Source organism: Myotis yumanensis, unplaced genomic scaffold (assembly GCF_028538775.1).
Source record: "Myotis yumanensis isolate MYYU_CA2020_CCGP unplaced genomic scaffold, mMyoYum1.0.hap1 SCAF_5, whole genome shotgun sequence".
Lineage (NCBI taxonomy): Eukaryota > Metazoa > Chordata > Mammalia > Chiroptera > Vespertilionidae > Myotis > Myotis yumanensis.
The window spans coordinates 30,329,321-30,351,015 of record NW_027223756.1 but is presented as its reverse complement, the minus strand read 5'-3'; the positions used below and the strand labels follow the sequence as shown (position 1 = coordinate 30,351,015).

The following is a 21,695-nucleotide window of genomic DNA, read 5'->3' as shown; positions in this document are numbered from 1 at the left end:
GGCCTTCCTGAATGCCCTTGCCAGCTCACCTCTTCTCAAAAGTCACTTCCAGAGGCAAAGCTAGGTATTTAGGGTGCTGTCTATCCACAAATACACAGAATTGAGTATGACTTGCCCAGAGACAAGTTCTAAGTCAGATCAAGACTATGATTCTCGAGTATACAGACCTGACTCCACATCTTAGATTGTAGTGCAGGCCAGATTGGAGGGTGTGGTGAAGAGGCCCCTGGCTTAGAGGTCAAAAGTGCTGGGTTCAGGTCCTGTGTGACCTTGAGTTATTACTTGAGTTATTTAAATTTAGTTTTTTATCTCTAAAATGGGGATAATATACCTCCCCCGAGAGGGCCTTTGTAAAATGCTGTTTTGGTGGAAAGAATTATTTCCTCATTCCTTTATTCTGTCTGATAAAGACAAAGACCTCAGCTTGGAAGGTGTGAAAGCTATTGGGTTCAAGATAGGCATCAGGAAAGGTATGTATGTGTTGAGGGCAAGGAGGGATGAAGGGAGAGTAAAAGATGTGGTGAAATGGTGTCCCCTGTAGTCATGGAGGATGTGACATGAGCTTCTTACACAGTTAAGAATCTGTAAATACCTATTGAATTGCTACCTGTTGTATAATAGGAAATACTTATTTTATTATTGTCCTCAGTTTCTGACAAAGAGCTCCTCAAACCCTTAGAAGTTCCTGAGTGTGTGCCTGTGTGTGTGTGTATGTGTGTGTGCGGGGGGGGGGGGGGGGGGGAATGGTAATAGCTGCATCTTTTATTTCTGACACAGAGCTCCTAAATTCTGTGGAATTTCCAGGGTGATAGAAGTTTCTTTTAAATATATATATATCTACAATAATAAAAGTGTAATATGCTAATTAGGCCATCCGTCCTTCTAGAGGTCCTTCCAGACAACCTTCTGGACAAAGCTGGGGCTGCAAGGGACTCCTGAGTCCCAGGTGCCTGCCAGAGGCCGGAGGGAAGCCCGGGTCCTGGGTGCCAGAGGGAAGCCCGTGCCAGCAGCAAGGGGAAGGAAGGCCTACTCTTGGACGAATTTCGTGCATTGGGCCATATATATATACGATATGTATGAGATATATATATATATATATATATATATATATATATAATGATATATATATGATATATATGATATATATATATATAATTTATGTATTTTAATGATTTCAGAGAGGAAGGGAAAGGGAGAGATAGAAACATCAATGATGAGAAAGAATCATTGATTGGCTGCATCCTGCATGCTACCAACTGGGGATTGAGCCCACAACTGGGGATTGTACCCTGACCGGTAATCAAACCATGACTTCCCGGTTTATAGGTTGATGCTCAACCACTGAGCCATGCTGGCTGGGCAGAGCTTCTTTCGAGGCAACTCTTTTTTTTAAATATATTTTATTGATTTTCCACAGAGAGGAAGGGAGAGAGATAGAGAGCCAGAAACATCGATCAGCCGCCTCCTGCACATCTCCCACCGGGGACGTGCCCGCAACCCAGGCACATGCCCCTGACCGGAATCGAACCTGGGACCCTTCAGTCCCCAGGCCGACGCTCTATCCACTGAACCAAACCGGTTTCGGCTCGAGGCAACTCTTGGTAGGACCCTAAATAGTTTCAGAATGGAGGCCGGTCACCAGAAAGACTAAGCCTTGATTAGAAGCCTAGAACTTGCAGCTCCAATTCCCTCAACCTCTGAGGAGGGGAGAGGGGCTGGAGATTGTGTAAATAACCTATTATGCCTATGTGATGAAACCTCCATAAAATCTCCTAAATGACAAACTTCAGAGAGCTTCCAGTTTGGTGAATGCATCCACATGCTAGGAGGGTGGTGCACTACAAATACATGGGAATAGAGGCTCCTCTGTACCTCTTCATTTGGCTGTTCGTTTTATCCTTTAGAGTGTCTTTTATAATATACCGGTAAATATAAGTAAAGTGCTTTCCTTAGTTTTGTGAGCTATTGTAGCAAATTATTGCACCTTGGGGGTGTGGGGGAGCCACATCAAATTTATAGCCATGTTCCATTCCTAATTCCCCAAAGAGAGCATCTGACCCCCTTACCTTTTCATACTAGGCCTCACCAGACTGTCTGAGTTCAGAGCTATGGTCAGAGAGCTTGGACTCCCATCATAGAATACTTGGCTGCATAAAATAAAAAGAGTAGATCACATTTACTGAGGTATTACTATGCACCAGGCACAGTGGTCAGTGCTCTTTACCATTTATCTCAGGAATATAATTGTCCAAACAACCCCACTAAAGTTGCTTGTAATATTTTCCCCATTGTGGAGATAAGGAAAACTGAAGCACAGAGAGGCTAGACAACTATTAAGTGTTAGAGCTAGTATTTGAATTCAGGCCAACTGGCTTCAAAGCCAGAGCTTGCAAGCAGCTTCTATACAGCTTCTGAGGTAGGGCTGTGGGAAGCTGGTCCTCTAAGCAAAGGTGGTGGGCATGCAGGCAATGTGATCTACATGTGTAATCCAGATACATCCTGCAGGACTCAAGGCAAACAAATTTGATTCCAGAGTCTTCCAGCTATTTTATGAGTGCTCCTTTAAGAGCTGAGAATGGGTGTGGTGTGAAAAAGGCTCCATTGCCATTTAAGGTTGATAAACACTGCGGGGTATATGGCACTCTTGAGATATTACAGCAAAGAAATGGCTTTGTGACCCTGGCCGGGTAGCTCAGTTGGTTAGAGCATCATCTCGATAGGTCAAGGCTGTGGGTTTGACCCCTGGTTAGGGCACATACAAGAGTCAACCAATAGATGCATAAATAAGTGGGAGGGCAAAAATTGATGTTTCTGTCTCTTCCTCTTTCTCTCTCCCTAAAAAAAGCAATTAAAAAAAAAAAAAAGAAAGAATGGTTTTGTCCTTTATTGAATCTGGAGCTTTCTAAAATTATTTCAGCAGAGAACTCATTCTTTTCTTTGTTAGATGACTAATGTACAATAGATCACTATTCCAGGACGACTGATTTGAAAAATGCTCTTCTAGACTTACTCTCCACCCAACTACCAGTCTGTCCACTTGAAGTAACAGCTGCACTTAGGATGGCAGCTAAGATTTCTGTGGAGAGCAAAAAGTGTTCAGTGGCCAGCCAGCTCAGATGGCAACAGGAAGATGCCAATTAACCAAGGTGGGCAGCGACTGACATTCCTGGGCTTCATGAGGAGGCCATCCAACAGACTTGGGTGGTTTATTTCTTGTTTTCATTTCCCCTTGTCACTGTTGCTGTCTAGAGCCTTTACATGTCAATTCTGTCTGTCAAAACAGCCTCCTGACCAGTCTCCCTGCCAGCTGGCTCTCTGCTCCAGTCCTTCCTGCACACCTGGCCAGATCAGTCTTCCTAAAATGCTGCTTTGAGCTTGTCACTCCCCTGTCCCGAATGTATTAATTCAGCTTTCAAGATGTTTTGATTGTCCCCAGCCTACCTTTCCTGCTCCCTCCTCACATCCTACGTTGTAGATGAAGCTGACTCATTCTGGAGCCCCTCTGTGCTGTATGTGTGCTAATTTTTCCATCCAATGCTTGAAAATCTACCTCCCACCCCCACTCCCCATCCCCGTTTCCTCCTGTCAGATCTTGTGTTCTCATTTGTTCACTTATTCCATTTAACAAGCATTTATTTTGTGCTACCTGTATGCTAGATCCTGTGCTAGAATAAGACGTAGTCCTTAATTCAAGGAGCTAATAAATGCAGATGAATGCATGCAGGGTGATGCGTACTATGATATAGTGATATTTAGGGTTTCATGGACATAGCACCTATCCCTGCCTAGGGCACACCAAAGGCAATTCAGGGTAGATTTCCTGGAGAAAGGGATGTTTACACTTAAAGGGTGAAAAGGCATGTGGCATGCTGGGGCCTGGCTGAGGATGTGGTACCCAGGTCTTTGGTGCTGGGCTAACAGACAGGTTCTCCCTACTTCAGGGAGCATCCTCACAAAGAATCTCAGACTGATCCTGTTGATAGGGGGAAGATGAGGGGAAAGCATGCATACTCACCAGGAGAGTGGATTCTGGGGCTGGGAGGAGGGAAGGAGGACATGACTGATATGTTCACTGCATCCTATGGTTTAGCAACCTCCCCCAATTCCCAAGTCGCATCTAAGAGATGCATGCCACTGGAGGAGCTTGGTTGCCAGGGGCAACCCCAGAAGGCAGCCTCATTTTAAAGGCAGCCACTGAAGCCCCTTGCCCCAGGGCTCTGATAGACAACCCACAGGTCTCAGTCAGTCCCCCCTAGGAAGTGACAGGACAGGGTCAGTGTGCACAGGTGGGCCTAAGTGAAGGGTGTGGAAGATAACCCTCCAGCCACGCAGCAGGATCTTGAGAAAAGAAAGGATTCGAAAAACAGATGGCATTTTAATCCACCCGAATGTTTAATATGAGTAACATAACCTTGTTTTTCTGAGACAGCCTAATTTACTTCAGGCCTCAGGCTTAGTAACTTAACCATTGACAACCTGCAGGTCTATGTGTGTGTAGGTGTATGTGTGTACGTGTTGGTCTGTAGTGCTAATGAGATTGCAGAAATGGTGAATTTCTCTTGGTCACAGTTTTCCTACTCTGTTGAGGCTGCCCACCAATAAGTTTCTCCTTTTCTGATCTAGGATTTGTGATCTGGGAATATGAGCACTTTCTAGGGGAGGAAGCAGAACATGTAGGGAGGGAGGGAGGGAGGGAGGGAGGGAGAGAGAGAGAGAGAGATATCCTGGTGCAACTGACATTAATTGGGTTTACCAAGGCTCCCTGCTTCTTTTCTCTGGTTCCTGCTGTTCTGCCTGCTTGAATTGCCTGCTGCTTTCCCCACAGAAAGGGAAGCCTGCACTATGTAGATTCAAAGCACGGGGTTTCAGTTTCTGCTCTGTGACTAGACTAGAGCAACGTATTTAATCATCCTAAGCCTCGGTTTCTTCACCTGTAAAATGGAAACCCTGCTCAATCACAGGGTTATTATTGTAAATGGCAAATGAAGTAATTTATGAGAAAGTGTTTTTGTAAACTGTAAGTCTCAATAATGAAAGTAAGAAAAAAAAAAAAGAACAATAAGCAGTTACTGCCCAGTATTGAGTGGCTACTGTGCCAATTGCTGTCTCTTTATTCATATTATCTTTTTAATCAAGATATTTTTTTTATTGAGAGCCCCCTGTCCTTTAAGACTCAGCTGACAATTCACTTTCCCATAAGAACTCTTTTGACAGCTCTTGCTCACGTTAGTTCTTAACTTTTCTAAACTAGTTTGCACCTTCTAAATAAATCTGCCATTATTTCATAAGCTCAACTTTTCTCTCCCCAGTTGGAGTCTAAACTTCTTCAAGTTGCTCTACTTCACTTGCCTCCCCCAAGGTACTGAACACATAGTAAATGCTCTAGAAAACTTGAGATTGAAATTTCTGGCCACATAGCTATTGCATAAATTGAGAATTCCCTACATTTTACAAAGCAAAGCCCTGAGTCAAGAGTTAGTTATTGCTCTTTGTCTTGGCCACTAGGAAAGGACCCCTCTGCTCCATTCAGGTTAATAGCCATCATCTTTACAAAGCCTTTACGAAGCTCCTAGATAGAATTCTTATTGCAGGACCTGCCTCTAGAAATGCTAATCATGTTACCCTCCACCTCCTCCGCTTCCATCTCCTTGTCCTGCTCCATACCTTTCTCCATGTTCATACAAATACATACAGCATATACAGGTGAATTCTGTATTAAAGGACAGAGTGGCCCTTCTTTAAGATTCAAGAGGATAGTAAAGAAGACTAGAGTTAGATATCAGAGCCTTTAAGAGGAGACTTCCTGCTTCTTAATTTCTCTCCAACTTACCTCAAATCACTGCCCTCTGGCCCAGTGCGCCCAAACAAATGAGCCTCCTTTCTCATCTTAGGATCTGCTATGTTCAGTCTCACAGCCTAGAAGCTGTTGCTCAGAGATCTTCGCCTGGCTGGCACCTTCATATCATTTAGTCTTAGCCTAAGTTACAAGTCTTTCCTTATCACCCAATTTAAAATAACTTCCTTGGGGGGCGGGGCGGGGGGGATATTGACTATACACATGTACCTGATTTTTTAAAATCCTCACCTGAAGATATGTTTTTTCATTGATTCTAGAGACATTGACGTGGTAGAGAAACATCAATCAGTTGCCTCCCATACGCACCCCAACTGGGGATCAAATGCCCCATCTGGGAATGTGCCCTAATCCCGAATCAAACTGGAAAATCTGTGCACAGCACAACGTTCCAACTAACTGAGACACACCAGTTAGGGCTGTATCTACTTTTTATATGAATAAATTTCTCTGGATGGATGCACAAGAAATTAACATTTGTTGTTTACAGGGAGGGAAACTGGATAGCTGGGAAACAGGGGCTTCTCTGCATATCCTTTTCTATTTTTTCTTTTAATTTAGACTTACTATATTATCTATTTAAAAATTAATTCAAATAAAAAGAGAAAAAAGAAAGTAGCTCCTTGCTGAACATTCTTTACTTACTTTATAAATTTTATTTACAAGACTGGCGTGAACAGATTTGCCTCATCAGCCATAGTTTGCTGATCTCTGCTCTATCATATTTTATTTGATATTCATCCTAACTCTGATTTTTAGTTTATTCATTTCTTATCTGCCTTCTCCCACTATAATGCAAGCTTCATGAAAGCAGTGTATGTTTTGTTATCACCATATCCCTGTACCTGGAACAGTTTCTGACTTACATAGTAGGTGCTCAAGTTGGGGTGCATATGGGAGGCAACTGATTGATGTTTCTCTACCACGTCGATGTTTCTCTCTCTCTCCCTTCATACCTCTCTAGAATCAATGAAAAAACATATCTTTAGCACTTGTTAAATGACTGAGTGCTTGAATGAATTATATTTGTCTGGACTGAAGGGAAGAGCAGTCCTATTTAGAAGGAGATAAGGTAAACTTTTGATAGCAGCCCCTCCAGGAGTAATACTGTAGTTCCCCCTTTCCATAGTTTTGCTTTCCACAGTTTCAATTACCCACAGTAAACTGAAGTTTCAGAAATAAACAATTCATAAGTTTTAAATTGTGCACCCTTCTGAGTGGGGTAATAATCTCAGCTATACAGCTCCATCCCACCTAGGATGTGAATTATTCCTTTGTCTAGCACATCCATGCTGTATATGCTACCCACCCATCCCTTGGTCACTTAGGTGTAGTCATCCTGGTTATCAGATTGGTTATCAGAGGGGGGAGGGGAGGAGAGAGAGAGAGAGAGACCATATTTATATAACTTTTATCACAGTATATTGTTATAATTGTTCTGTTTTATTATTGTTAACCTCTTACTGTGCCAAATTTATAAATTAAACTTTCGTATAGGTATGTATGCATAGGAAAACGTATATTTTTTAGTACTATCCAGGGTTTCAGGCTTTCACTGGGGGTCTTGGAACATATCCCCAGTAGATAAGGGGGACTACTATAATCTCTAGTTTGGTCATTCTCAAGGAAGCCCAACCCATAGTTCTTGCCTCAAGGAGTCCTGCTTCCTGAAAGGAGATTTGAAACTTAAACCAAGTACCTGTCCTCCTAGGATGTGTTCCAGAAAGTAGAGAAACCAGTGGATTCATCACTTTTCAGTTTAGGAAGAAGAAAACACACACACACACACACACACACACACACACACACACACCTGGGAAATCTGCTCAGTTGGCAAGTTGAGCTTTGCAAACAGTCACCCTTGAGAGAATGAAGGAGCAAATGCTCATTGCCAGAATGACATGGGTAACAGCTAGGACCTGGGGAAGGGAAGCAGTTGGGAGAAGGGGAAGGAGGGGGTTCGGCACATTAAACTTAGGCAGCACATTGCCCTGAACAAACAACCTGTGTCACCATGTGCTGGTTAGTTTTTGAAAAGTTTTTGAATCAACATATTCTCTGCATGTCCAGGGCTGGACTTTTGCAGCCATGCAGCATGCTAGCTCAGAAAGTGGGGGGTCCTGAAGGGGAAGCAGCTCCAGATGAATCACCCATGCCACTGGGCACTGCCTACTCAGGGCAGGACCCTGCTCCACGGAAGCTGCCCTCAACTCACAATGCTTGGATGGAGGTTCAACAGTGTCGGGAGACTCAGGCTGTACTACTTTTTATCTCCTTTGGAAGAAGGTCAACAGGAATATTCATCCACTTCTAACTCCTCCAACACTATCTTTACCACTAGACATGGTGTCACACTTTCTCAGAGGCAGATGGTAAGGTTCCCAATGGAGTGCTCTTGAGAAACATTGGAAAGAGTAAGTGTTTTGGAGTCACCCAGCCATGGGGGTGGATACTGGCTCCTTCACTTGCTAGCCATTCTATCTTTTTAAAAAAATATGTTTTTACTTATTTTTTAAAGTATGTTTTTATTGATTTTTAGAGATAAAGGAAGGGAGAGTGAGGTAGATAGAAACACCATTGAGAAAGAAACATTGATCGGCTGCCTCCTGCATGCCCCCTACTGGGGATCAAGCCTGCACCCTGGGCATGTGCCTTGATCAGGCAATGAGCCAGTGACCTCCCGGTTCATGGGTCACCACTCAACCACTGAGACACAGGCTGGGCACTAGCTGTGTTATCTTGATAAATTCACGTAAAATCCCTGACCTTCAAGTTTTCTCAACTTTCTCTACAATAACACCTGTGGAGTTATTTAAATTAAAATAATGTGCATAAAATACAAGGAATGGTGTAGATGCCTAATAAAGAGAAGGATTCAGAGAGGTGAAAAGGCAGTGTATTTGCCCAGCAGTGGCTAGGAAGGAGAAGAATTGAGTCCATCTTAGACTGGCTGCCTCATCTCACGCAGTTGAGAATCTCCTTTTGACTTTCCTGATCAGAATCTAGCCTGGCAATGCTCGGGTCCTCTAATTTTAGGCTGGTATCCAGATGGATCAATCAACTTTCATTTGCTGCTGCTTCTGGAGCTTTGAGAGTTGTTTGGATCCTTTCTCCTACCTTATATAGAGGGCCTCTCCCTCAGACAAGTCCAGGATATCAGCTAAGCCTGAGGGGACTGCGGAACTCAAACTTTCTCTACTCCCTAACCAGAACTTGGGTCTGTATTTTCCAGGGCGTGCTTCTGGGAGTCCTGGGAGGGAGCCCATGGGTGCTCTACGTAGAGACTACTGAGGAGAGGGTTGAGTAGTCTGCTGGTCCTGCCACTGGTATTACCTGTTTGAAGAGCCAAGTGATAACAGACTAGCCTATGCACTCGATTTGCCATCTTATACCACAGTATACCTAGCACCCAGCAGCATTCTCTGACTCATCAGAAAGGAAAGGGATCAAAGGAGGGGGACCTGGGGCATGTGTTGCTTTGAACAGATCTGCGCCAATGTAACATGGGGATTTCCTGTCCGAATGTTACTGAATGCATGGCAGTGCCTGCCAAGTTTTAGTCATGGGATTTGTGGGGGTGGGGTTGGGGTGGAGAGCAGTACACAGCTCTGGGTGTATACAGATGCTTCGGGTATGTATGAGGTTCAACACTGGGGGGTCTTCTAGGATTTGTGTGTAGCTTTATCTCCCCCACCCTCCCTGCTCCTGGAGGGGGAGCTGTCACTCCACCCTCAGGCTACCTAGCTACATTCCACTTCCCCCCAACCCACCAGCCTCTCATTCTGTCACAAGGAGCTTTGGCAGAAAGGGAGGGAGCGTGGGTGCTGCAGAGAGAAAAACACCCAAAGTTTCTGTAAAATGGCAAGAGAGATGCCAGCACATGGAACAGGATCCTTCTGTTTCTCACAGCCTTTACTGCTGGTTTGGGGGACATATACCACAGTTTCATTTCCTTCCTTCCCTCCCCTCCCTGCCCCTCATGATATTCAGGAAAAGGAGATCCGCAGTGAAGGGAGGAAAGGAACAAAGATGTTTTCCTAGGGACCAACATTTTCTGTAACCACCAGAATAGACAGTTCTGGGCAATGCTTACTTTGGGCAAAGTGTTGTGTGTGTGTGAGAAATAGAGTTAATGTATGTGAGTGTGTGTATCTGTGAGAGTGTGTATATGTGTATGTTCAGGGGCTTTAAAGAGTAAAGATAAAGGGCAGAGCCTGGCCGGCGTGGCTCAGTAGTTGAGCCTCCACCTGTGAACCAGGAGGTTACTAGTACAGTTTGATTCCCAGTTAAGGCACATGCCCAGGTTGCGGGCTTGACCCCCAGTGTGGGGCGTGCAGGAGGCAGCTGATCAACGATTCGCTTTCATTATTGATGTTTCTATCTCTCTCTCCCTCTCTGAAATCAATAAAAAATATTTTTTTAAAAAGATAAAAGGCAGAAAGAACAGAAAGAAGCAAACATAGGGTGGTTAGATATCTGTCTTGGATAGCTCACCCATGAATAATTAAAAATTGACTATATTTGTGCATTAGGTTGCCCATTACCCAATATTTTACAAAATTAGAATAAAGATATATAAAAGGAAAACCTCAAGATAGACATTTTCTTTTGTGCTTTTGAAATTAGGGCATTTCATTTGAGCAGTGACTCCTTTTTGATAGAGTAGAACCTCATTTGTGATCATTTCACCTAAATAAGGGCTGGAGTTCATCTTAGTACTATTAGTTTGTAAACAAGATCCCAAAGGGAATGTTTATTCCACTCAAGGAAACAAGTCACTTTTCACCTCTTTGAAGTATCAATTTGCATTTCAACAATATGGTACTTATAAATCACTCCTTTCTAGCAATTCATTAAAACAACCCCTAGAGGCAATACTTAAAAAAAAAAAAAGGTAACACTGTATTTTCTTTATGTAAATGCCTATAATGTGTTTGAACAGTTTATCTGACTTTTTGCTATCTATTGATATATGATCATAATAACTTCTAACATTTATTGGGTGCTCTCATGTACCAGGCACTGCATTAAATGCTTTACATGTGTATTCTCTTTTGGTCCTTCCGACGAGGAAGGTACTGTTACTTTATTTTTATTTATTTATTTATTATTGTTGTTGTTTTTTAATAGTTTCATTGATTTCAGAGAGGAAGGGAGAGAGAGAGCTCATTGATCGGCTGCCTACTGCACGCCCCTCACTGGGGATTGAGCCCCCAACCCAGGCACCTACCCTTTCTTTACTGGAATCAAACTGGGGATCCTTCAGTCCGCAGGCCAACACTCTATCCACTGAGCCAAACTGGCTAGGGCAGTACTGTTACTTTACAACGAAGGCAGAGAGAAGTTAAGTAGCTTAACCAAGTTTATGAAGATAGTAAATGTTGGGACAGAACTTAAATTCAAGTTTCTACTCCAAAGCCCATGCCTTACCCCACATGCTCTATTGTGTACCTTTAGATTTACTGCCAAATATAATGTCAAAGTATGCTGGCAAGAGGAATGACTGTGCAGAAGGGTTGTCACTACAGAATTCGTGGCTCCTGATCTAGACCCAGTCTGCAGGGCCAGTTTTTTGGTATTTGGGATCAGCCCATCTTGGATATGGGGGAGGATAAACCCAGCCAGGTTATGGCCCATTAATCCCCTTGGAATTTTTTAATTCTCTCTAGAACAGCAGATAGATATATAGCCTGGGACATTGACACAAAGAAATCACAAAAATACACAAAATATATAATAAATTATGTGTTTAGCACTGTGATCACCAACCCAGCTAAGAACAATTTCATGATGTTCTAGATAGTATAGGACTTTGATGAAAGGTAATAACCCTGAATTCCCTCTGGAAGGGGTGAGAGAAAGGAGACAAAGGGAGAAAAGGAAGGTGATGGGAAGAGGTGAGAAGGCCTGAGCGGTCTATGTGATAAGGAGGAAGTATACACTCAATGAAGAATGGAGAACAGCTTCATTACTTTGGCTTTTTGAAATAATATCTGCCTTATGAAGGTGGGGAGGGAGCAGCCTGGGAATAAATGAAACAAGGAAGGAAATTGAAGCCATCATTTCTGGCCTGCTGACGAGCAGATGTCAGCATGCCCTTAGCCTTTTGCTGTAATCACTGCTTTTCTAGAGATAAATGTTCCAGTGGGGCTTGTACTGAAAACTCAAAGGCTTATTTATGCACTCATTGGTTGGTTCTTGTATGTGCCCTAACCAGGGATTGAACCTGCAACCTTGGCTTATTGGGATGATGCTCTAACCAACTGAGATACCTGGCCAGGATCTTCTTAAAGTCTGAGTTAGGAGTTGGCCAATCTGGAAGGAGGGAAAAAGCAGATACCAGGCAGAGGAAACAGGAATTACAAAGGCACAAAGGAGCATAATGAACGGGAGAATGGTGAGTTTAGTATGAGTAGAGGTTAGGGAATTCTGTGAGAGTGTCTGAAAAGGGGGCTAGAAAGGGAAAGTAGAGACCAATTGTGAATGAACTAGTATACTCTGCTAAGAAGTTCGGACTTTGTCACATAGGCAGTGGGGAACTACTGAAGGCTGTTAAAGGAGAAAGATAATCATCTCTTTGCTTTATAAAAAGGTCACAGAGTAGAGGGGGTGGAGATAGTTTGTTCCTGGGTCCCACATACAGTAGGGTTTCACATCTGTCTCCTATCCTGGTCCTTAACCAGGGAATTCTTTCCTTTCTCTGTTCCTCTCTTCTTCCACAAATATGTGGTGAGCACTTATCATAAATAAGCCAGGCTCTGAGTTAGGTCCTGGGAAAATGCAAATGAATAAAAATCATTCCCTGCTCAGAGGAGCTCACAGTCTGATTTAGTTCTTCCTAAACTCCATACTAGAATATTCACTGGTCTATTTATTTCACTGCCACGATGAAATGAGAAAAAATGAGGACAATATATTCAATATATAACCTCTCCTCTTCAATGTGAGGTTATATTCATATGTTCACACTTTCCTGAAAGATGATAGTAGGTAGTAGTTTTTTTTTCTGTTTTGTTTTCTTGTTTTACTTGGCAAAATGAAAAGTTAGCAATCTTTTGTTATATTTCAAAAATTATATGTGAGGGAAATGTACTGGTTATGATACTGTTGTAATTAGTTAGTTATTAATAACAGCAAAGATGCAAAGGGAAGGCCAGACATTATAGACATACTAGAGGCCTGTTGCACGAATTCGTGCACCAGTGGGGTCCCTCAGCCTGGCCTGCGGGATTGGGCCAAAATTGGCTCTCTCACATCCCCCGAGGGTCCCGGATTGTGAGAGGGCACAGACTAGGCTGAGGGACCCCACCAGTGCACGATAGTGGCCAGGGAAGGATGCAGGAGGTTGGCCAGTCAGGGAGGGACCATGGAAGGGCTCCAGGGCGTGTCTGGCCTGTCTTGCTCAGTCCTGATCGGCCGGACCCCAGCAGCAAGCTAACCTACCAGTCGGAGCGTCTGCCTCCTGGTGGTCAGTGCATGCCATAGCGAGCGGTTGAGCAACCTTAGCATATGATTAGCATATTATGCTTTGATTGGTTGAATGGACAACCGGCCACTTAGCATATTAGGCGTTTATTATATAGGATTCCCTGCAAAACACTGGAGGTGGGAACTAAATAGGGAAGATTCTTGCCTATGTGCACCAAGGGACAGAGATGGTTGGCCACAATGGGCATGGCCACTGTGTGCATGTGGAAATTTGGGATATACTAGTATAATCCCCTAAACAAAAAAGTTCACTTTCTTATGCTCTTGTTTCCTGTTGGCACACTTGGCTCATGGCACAATCTTGGCTTCCTGGCATTCTCCCATGTGGCCCATGGCCATGTGGACCCCACACACAGTGGATTAATGGACTGCAACTAGCCTGATGCTGTACTGGACCCAGTTCCAACATGGAAGGGAAACTTTGGACATTGGCTCTGATTTTAGCTCTACTGAAACCCCAGCTACACTTCTATGACTGGACTAAGGGAAATGGGATTTTGGAAATTCAGGGTGTAATTCCACAAAAATAAATAAAGCTTTCTACCATATCTTGTCCTCCTGTGGGGACCCCCAGAACCTCACCCCCACTAGCAATGGGGAAGGATGAGACACGTTTTTCTCCCATATCAGTTAAAGGTTAATTTTCTCATTCCAATGGTGGGACTAAGTAAAGGACTTTTCACCCAAAGGAGTGGACTTATGGCAGGGAACGTGGACTTACCAGAGATGACTGAGACAAAAGCAGGTTCTCAGGCTACTTCCCACTCTCCTAGACTCAGATGTGGGGAAAGGGAGAGTCCCTGGTCCCAAGAGAGTCAGGATTCAGCAATTTCCTCTCTAGGGAGAGGCTTCTCTTCCTGATAACAGAGAAGGCATGGCTCACCCTGGCTAGTTTGGCTCAATGGATAAAGTCTCAGCCTGTGGACTGAAGGGTTCCAGGTTCGATTCTGGACAAGGGCACATGCCCGGATTGTGGCTCAATCCCCAGTATGGGTGGGGGCATGCAGGAGGCGGTCGACCAATGATTCTCTCTCATCACTGATGTTTCTATCTCTCTCTCCCTCTCCCTTCCTCTCTGAAATAAATAAAATTATATACTAGTATATAAATAAAAGAAGGCATGGCTGCTATTCCAGGAGTTCACAATCACAAGAGGTCTGGGTTTAACTCATTCAGTTAGAGGAAGGTCAGCAATTCTACAGAGAGATCCAGCAAGTGTAACAGGAAAAGCTGGTAAAACCAGTGGGATGCCTCTGACCCTGTCCTTTATGGAGTAATGGAATGTGGTTACCAGCTTTTATCAAAATTAGCCAGGCATTCAGGGTTTCCATGGCCCAAGCACAAATAACCCACCCACCCATCCCTGTGATAGCTTAGTCAGCACCTAATGCACTACAACCAGGCTGCATCATTGTAGCAGGGTTTGTAGGTTTAAACTAATTTAGGAGTCAATCTGGGTACCAAATGGAGAAAATCTTGTTCTGAGGTGGCAGTTTGCTTAGTGAGTAGGATGCAATGTATGCTTGAAATCCAGAGATTGGGGAGCCACTGGTCTCATGGGGGAGTCAGACCTGTAAGCAATTATTTCAGTACAGTGTGATAAATGCAGGTACAAAGCCACAAAGAACCATTCTGTCAGGGGGCAATGGTGGATTAGTATGAGTAGAGGTAAGGTGCATCTGCTGGGAGTGTCTGAAAAGAGGACTAGAAAGGAAGATTGGAGCCTGATTATGAGGGGCCAGGCTAGGAGTAGATTCTTAGGAAGCAAAGCTGAGGAGAGAGCTTCTGATCCAGGGACTAGGGAGGTTAGGGGAGGCTTTCCCAAGGAGCTGGTCCTTGGGATGGGTCTCATGCCTAGCCTTTGGTTTTAAGGCTCTCTTCTCTTCTTTTTCTCCTGCTCCACATTTTCTGTGTATGCCAGACCCAGAACATCCCAGCCGCCTGCTGCTCTAATTACTTCATTCCATTTTAATTCTGCTGAGTTAGGAGCCTGTGAACTCAAGAGGAAATGCATGCAAAATACCAACAAATTGAATGTGCTGGCATTTCAGAAACACATCTGACCCTATTTGCCCCTTCGTTTCCCTTCCTCTAGCAGTGCCTTGACCTGGAATGAAAAATCAAGGGTAGGATATGCTGATGGGAAGAGGAGGTGGCACCAATAGAGTAAGATGTTGGGTTTTACAGACTCATGTGAACCATCACTTTTGGGGGGAAGAGAGCAAGAGTGGGTGGGGCTTTTGGGGTGGGGGACTTTTCCTGGTACCTTTTGTGTACTCAGGGGGGTCCATCTCTGCAGTTCCAAAACATTGTGTGAGTACATGTGAGCCATAATATTTTCTCTTCTCTAGAAATATTTACAGATTAGAAGGGATACTTTATTCCCAGTTGTTTGTTCATGGAAATGGAGGGGATTGCAGTTTATAAATAAGCAGTTCTCAAGTTTTTTGGTCTCAGGATTCCTTTACATTCTTAAAAATTATTGAGGGCTTCCCAGAGCTTTTATTTATGTGGGTTATATCTATTGATATTTACTGTATTAAAAATTAAAACAGAAATTAAAATATTAATTCATTAAAAATAACAACAATAAACCATGATATGTTAACATAAATAACAAATTTTGGTGAAAAAAGAACTATATTTTTTAAAATGAAAAAAAAAATAGTGATAAGATTGACATGTTTTGCATTTTTTAAAATCTCTTTACTATCTGGCTTAACAGAAGACATCCGGATTCTCATTTCTACTTTTGCATTAAATCAGTTTTTTTTTTTACGTTCAAAAAATTTTATTTTAAAAAATATATTTTTATTGATTCAGAGAAGAAGGGAGAGGGAGAGAGAGAGAAACATCAGTGATGAGAGAGAATCATTGATTGGCTGCCTTCTGAACACCCCGCACAGGAGATGGAGCCTGCAACAGGGAATCACACCATAACCTCCTGGTACACAGGTAGACACTCAACCACTGAGCCATGCTGGCTAGGCAAAATTTTATTTTATGTACAAAGAGCTAGCTAGCATTGTTTCTTTCCTGAATGACCCATTCAAGGAAGTTCACTAAGTCCATGAAGCCTATATTCTTCGCAAACTGACAGAATCACTGGTGACACATGTTGAGAGCAAATGGGACAAGAATGAGAACCCTGGCCCAGCTGGTGTGGCTCAGTGGTTAAGTGTAGACCTATGAAGCAGGAAGTCACAGTTTGATTCCCAGTCAGGGCACATGCCTGGGTTGTGGCCTTAATCCCTAGTAGTGGGTGTGCAGGAGGTAGCAGATCAATGATTCTCCCTCACCATTGATGTTTCTATCTCTCTCTCCTCCCTTCCTCTCTGAAAGCAATAAAAATATATTTAAGTATGTATATGTATATGTGTGTGTATGTATATACTAGTATACAGTAGGTCCTCGGGTTACATCGGAGATCTGTTCCTATGGCGCGACGTAATGCGATTTTCGCCGAAAAAGTCAGAACCCACCTACATAAGCACCTACGTCACTCACGTGGAGCACATACACAGCAGTAATGAAGTGAAACAGTAAAAAAAATTTAAAACAAAGATAACAATTCCTGACCTTGTGGTAAATAAATAATAAAAAACATAAAGCACATATGTGTACATACGTCAAAATGATGGAACTTTTTTTTTTTTTATAAATAAATGGAAGTTGGTGACATAACCACGAAACGACGTATGTCAAGTCTGATGTAACCTGTGGACTGTCGGTATATCTATATATCTCTATCTCTCATCTCTTTCTCTCTCTGTCTCTATCTATCTCTCTCTCTCTCTCTATCTCTATCTCTATCTCTATCTCTATCTCTATCATCTATGAAAAGAATGAGATCCTGGCCAAATTTTGTCAGATGACTCCAGTAGAGCTGCTGATGACTCATCTTGCTCTCTCAGATGTGTCAATCAGTTTCCATATGTTTTGGTTGAAGTACATGGAGAAAATCTGACCTCTATAGAGTTGGGAAAGGGAGTATTTTAGTTTTCAAATAATTGTAGTTATTTTTCTTTGATACTACACTGAATCTTGACACATAGTGACTTCTTAAAGGTTAGTTGCAATGTGGAATCTGAAACCATATCAATCAATTCCTACTCTATTGCATTAAATGTATTTGTTTATCTTGCACTTTAAAAAATCCTTTTATTTATTTATTTTTAAATATGTTTTATTGATTTTAGAGAGAAAGGAAGGGAGAAACAGCGATGAGAGAGAGAAATATTGATCTGCTGCCTCCTGCACACCCCCGTCTGGGGATTGAGCCCGCAACCTGAGCATATGCCCTGACCGGAAATCAAACCAGCAACCTTTTGGTACATGTGAGGATACCCAACCAACTGAGGTACATCAGCCAGGACTTTATTGATTGATTGATTGATTTTTAGAGAAAAAGAGGAAGGAAGGGAAAGGGGAAGAGAGAGGGAGAAAAAAAAACAACAACCATTGATCTGCTCTTCCACTTACCTATGCATTCTTTGGATGATTTTTGTATGTGCCCTGACTGGGGATCAAACCTGAAACCTAGGTGTATTGAGATGACACTCTAACCAAATGAATACCTGGCCTGGATATTATCTTACACTTGGAATAGATTTTGTAACGTCATGCACTGGTCATTTGGAAAATATAGATTCTCTTGAATTATACAGATCTTCCAAATGTTGATACATTTCATTATGTTTTCTAAATCACATTCATAATATCACCATCAATCTCTTTAGAGAAATCTTAAAGCATTGGGAAGCTGTCATGTTCATGGTGGTAGGTACAAGTGTTCCAAAATTCTGATTTTTACTTGTAAGCTTGAATTTTATCATTGGCAACAAATGCTTTCGGTTGTTTTCCTTGAAGTGACAGGCTTGCTTTGTTCATTTTGGGGAAATTGTCTGCCAAACACTCAAGTCTGAATAATCTTAGTTTGTCTTTCAGTTCTTTCAAGTAAAAATGATGTTCCATGAAGAGAGAGGCTAGTTCAGCTTGAAACTCAAACAATTGCAAAAGTGCTTTTCCTGGAGACAACCACCATTGTACTTGGAATACAGAAGACCTGTTTTATGTGTATTTTCTATTTCACCAGACAGAATATTAAAAACATTACTCAAGGGTTGAGATTTAGTAAAAATTAATAATTTGTACTGTTTTATCAAGGCTATTCCTAAGTGAAAGTGATTTTTTTTTAACTGCATATGTATGGCAGAGAGGAGTATGAGGACTGCTAGTACAGTTTAGTGCCACTGCTTTGATTTGTGCTAAGGTGCAAGCTATTTTATTCACTATTGCTTTTGTACCATTAGTACAAAAGTGAACACAGTGAAAAAGACCAATAATGTCTGAAAGTGTTAGGAAAAGAGTTTTGACCTTGTGGACTCTTAGGGTCTTGGAAAACTCCTAAAGGTCTATGGATCACACCTTGAGAACCACTGCCCTAAATGACATGTCTGAGTTCAGGGTTTGATCCTAGGTCCTCTTTTCTTTTTCACTCTCTACTCTCTCCTTAGGTGAACTCTTCTACTCTTTTGAACAACCTCTGAGCAAATGACCCATACATGTGTTATCTCGAGCCCTGACTTCTCATTGGAGCTTCGGAACCATATATCTAGCTGCTGATTCAACATTGGCACTTGACTCAAAGACTTCTCCCAGGTAACCTGTCTAAGACTTCACTTGTGGTCTTCTCCCTTATTATCTTCCATCCATTTACATTTAAGAAGCCAGAATCCTTGTCCTTACCACATTCACCTCCCCCTTATACAATAAAATATCAAGTCTGTTAATTTTATCTCCTAAATTTCTTTTATTAATTTTTTTGGTGAGAGAGAGAGAGAGAAGGAGAGAGAGAGAGAGAGAGGAAGAGAGAGAGATTTGTTAGTCCACTTATTTGTACATTTATTGATTGATTCTTGTATGCACCCTGATGGTGGATTGAACCCACAATCTTGCTTGACACATAGAGATGACATTCTGTAATCAACTGAGTTACCTGGCCAGGGTCTCCTAAATATCCTTTTATTTAAAAAAAATTTTTTTAAGTTGATTTCAAAGAGGAAGGGAGAGGGAGAGAGAGATAGAAACATCAGTGGTGAGAAAGAATTGTTGATCAGCTGACTCCTGCACACACCCGACTGGGGATTGAGCCCACAACTTGGGCATGTGCCCTGATTGGGAATCGATCCCTGACCTCCTGGTTCACAGGTTGACACTCAACCACTGAGCCACATGGCTGGGGCTAAATATCCTTTTAGTCTATCACTTCTTTCTATCTTTACCACCACCACCACTATCAAAGTCAAAGACACCATTATCTCTCGCTGGAAATACAGCAGTTCTCCTACAAGCTATTCTCTAAAGTTGAGTGATCTTTTCAAAACACAAATCTGATCATGCCAAAACCCTGCTTAAATCTTTCAGTGACCTCCCATTGCTGTTTTCACAATGAAGGTCAAAATCTTTAACATGGTCTGACTCCCAATTCTAGGTCAGGTTCTTTGGTATATGCTCTCCTAGAGCATGTTTCTTCCCTTCATAATGCTTGTTATGGTTTGTACTATCATGAATGGGATTGTTTGATTATTGTTTCTCCCTGATGAGCTCCTCAGTTCCATGATAGCAGACATTTTATAAATATTTAATTTACTGAGTCAGTGATCAAATGAGGCCTAGGACAACTCCTCTGAGCATAGATTAACCATTGAAAAATAAGTCTTCTGCCCTAGGCCCCTGAGTTGGGGGAAGACCTATTTTTATTTCTATTGTCTCATAGCATTTAAAAGAAAGATGCTGCCTTGTCCTAGGCTTTCCATCAAAGTGTCCTCCTAAGAGCTGGGGCACATTAATCTTCCTTTTGACATAGGAGCCCTCAGTGCTCCCCATCACTTATGCTGCCAGTGGCTTTTGGAGGTTAGCTAGGAATACTGGCCTTTCAGGAATATAAAGGAGGACACCTCATCTCTCTCCTACTAGGTGCTTGGCTAGGAGGCCTATTTCAGCAAGAGAGAATAAAATATATCAAGGAGCCAAGAGGGGGACAAAAGGAGAATGAGTCATGATGTTTGTCCTCAGGGAGACTTTAATCTGCTGTAGAAGACAGAACCCCCATCTTGGTTTATTTTATTTTAGCTGAGGTAAATATAACACAATAGGAAGGAAGGGAAACCAACATTTATTACGCACCTGCTGTGTTATTAACCCTTTGCGGTCCAATGTTATTTTTGGAATTCAAACAGTCTGGTCCAAATTAATTGACGGGATTGAATGTTGAACTTTTTAATGTTCTTATTGCTCAAAGTTGGACCTGCTCCTAGCGCCTGGTCTGTAGAGTCAGCCTCGAGGTTGGACCGAAAAGGGTTAAGCACCTACCAGCCACTTTGACTTTTGTTCTCTCGTTCAGTCTTTACAACAACCATATGAGGTTGAAATTATTGTCCCATTTATATAGATGAGAAAACAACTGAGGCCAGGGAAATTAAGTTACTTGTATATTTAATATAGTATATTAGACCTATTTACCTACCCATTCCACAGCCCTTTTTAAGAGACTCTGTACTGGCCAAAACTTGGCTGCAGGCCATATTCTATACCACATGACACCTCACCTCCAGTTTCTTAAATCTTCACTCACCTAACTCCTCTGCCCTAGGTGATTGGACCAGAGGGAGGTTCTGACCAAAGTCAGTCAGTATATAGGCTGGCCAGTCACTCTTATTTATGGCCCAGTGGAAAAAAGACGAACTGGGCCAATTTGATTCCCTCTCTTACAAACCGCAACCTAAAGTAAAGGGTTCTCAGCAGCAACCAGAGCCTGGGAGAGAAACAAACTTGCCCAGTGTGTCCGATTTACATTAAGGGCAGTTGGAACTTGGCAAGGAAGAGCTATGACCTTTAGCCATTGAGCAATCTTCAGTCTAGATTCCTTCCAGTTTGAGCACCTGTCCCTGGAGTGTCCTGAGAAGCCCCACGTGGCTCCTCATGCATTCTGACACTAACCTTCCATGTTTGAGCTAACTTTACCTTAAGAGTTGGACTCAAATGGTCTTAGAATTAGAGTCAGAACCTGAACCCAAGCCCATCTGACCACACAACTTGTGCTCCTTTTATTCACACTGTAGAGGGTGCGTCCCTGAGCAGTCAAGGACTCAACACCCTGGAATGAACACAGTTAATTTTGGAGAGAGGTACCAATTTAAAGAAGGATGTGCTATGTGCTCTGAGGTGGTCAAAAGCCTCATTAATCATGTCTGCCTTTGTTTTGGGAATCCTTCCTGAGAAGTAAAAACCATGCTGACTAGAAGCCCTCCCATTGCCAGCCAGTTTGGTGTGTGATGTTATGTGTGAAGTC

At 42.5% G+C, this 21,695-nt stretch overlaps 1 long non-coding RNA gene across 1 annotated transcript in view; it reads left to right on the top strand.

The window, feature by feature from the left end:
* The window catches only part of LOC139011652 (uncharacterized), a 38,844-nt gene extending 19,847 nt beyond the window's left edge, over positions 1-18,997 (top strand). The window contains exon 3 of the long non-coding RNA XR_011471615.1: positions 18,859-18,997. This is a non-coding gene — a long non-coding RNA (uncharacterized lncRNA). The remainder of the gene's footprint in view (positions 1-18,858) is intronic.
* Positions 18,998-21,695: the final 2,698 nt, after the last annotated feature.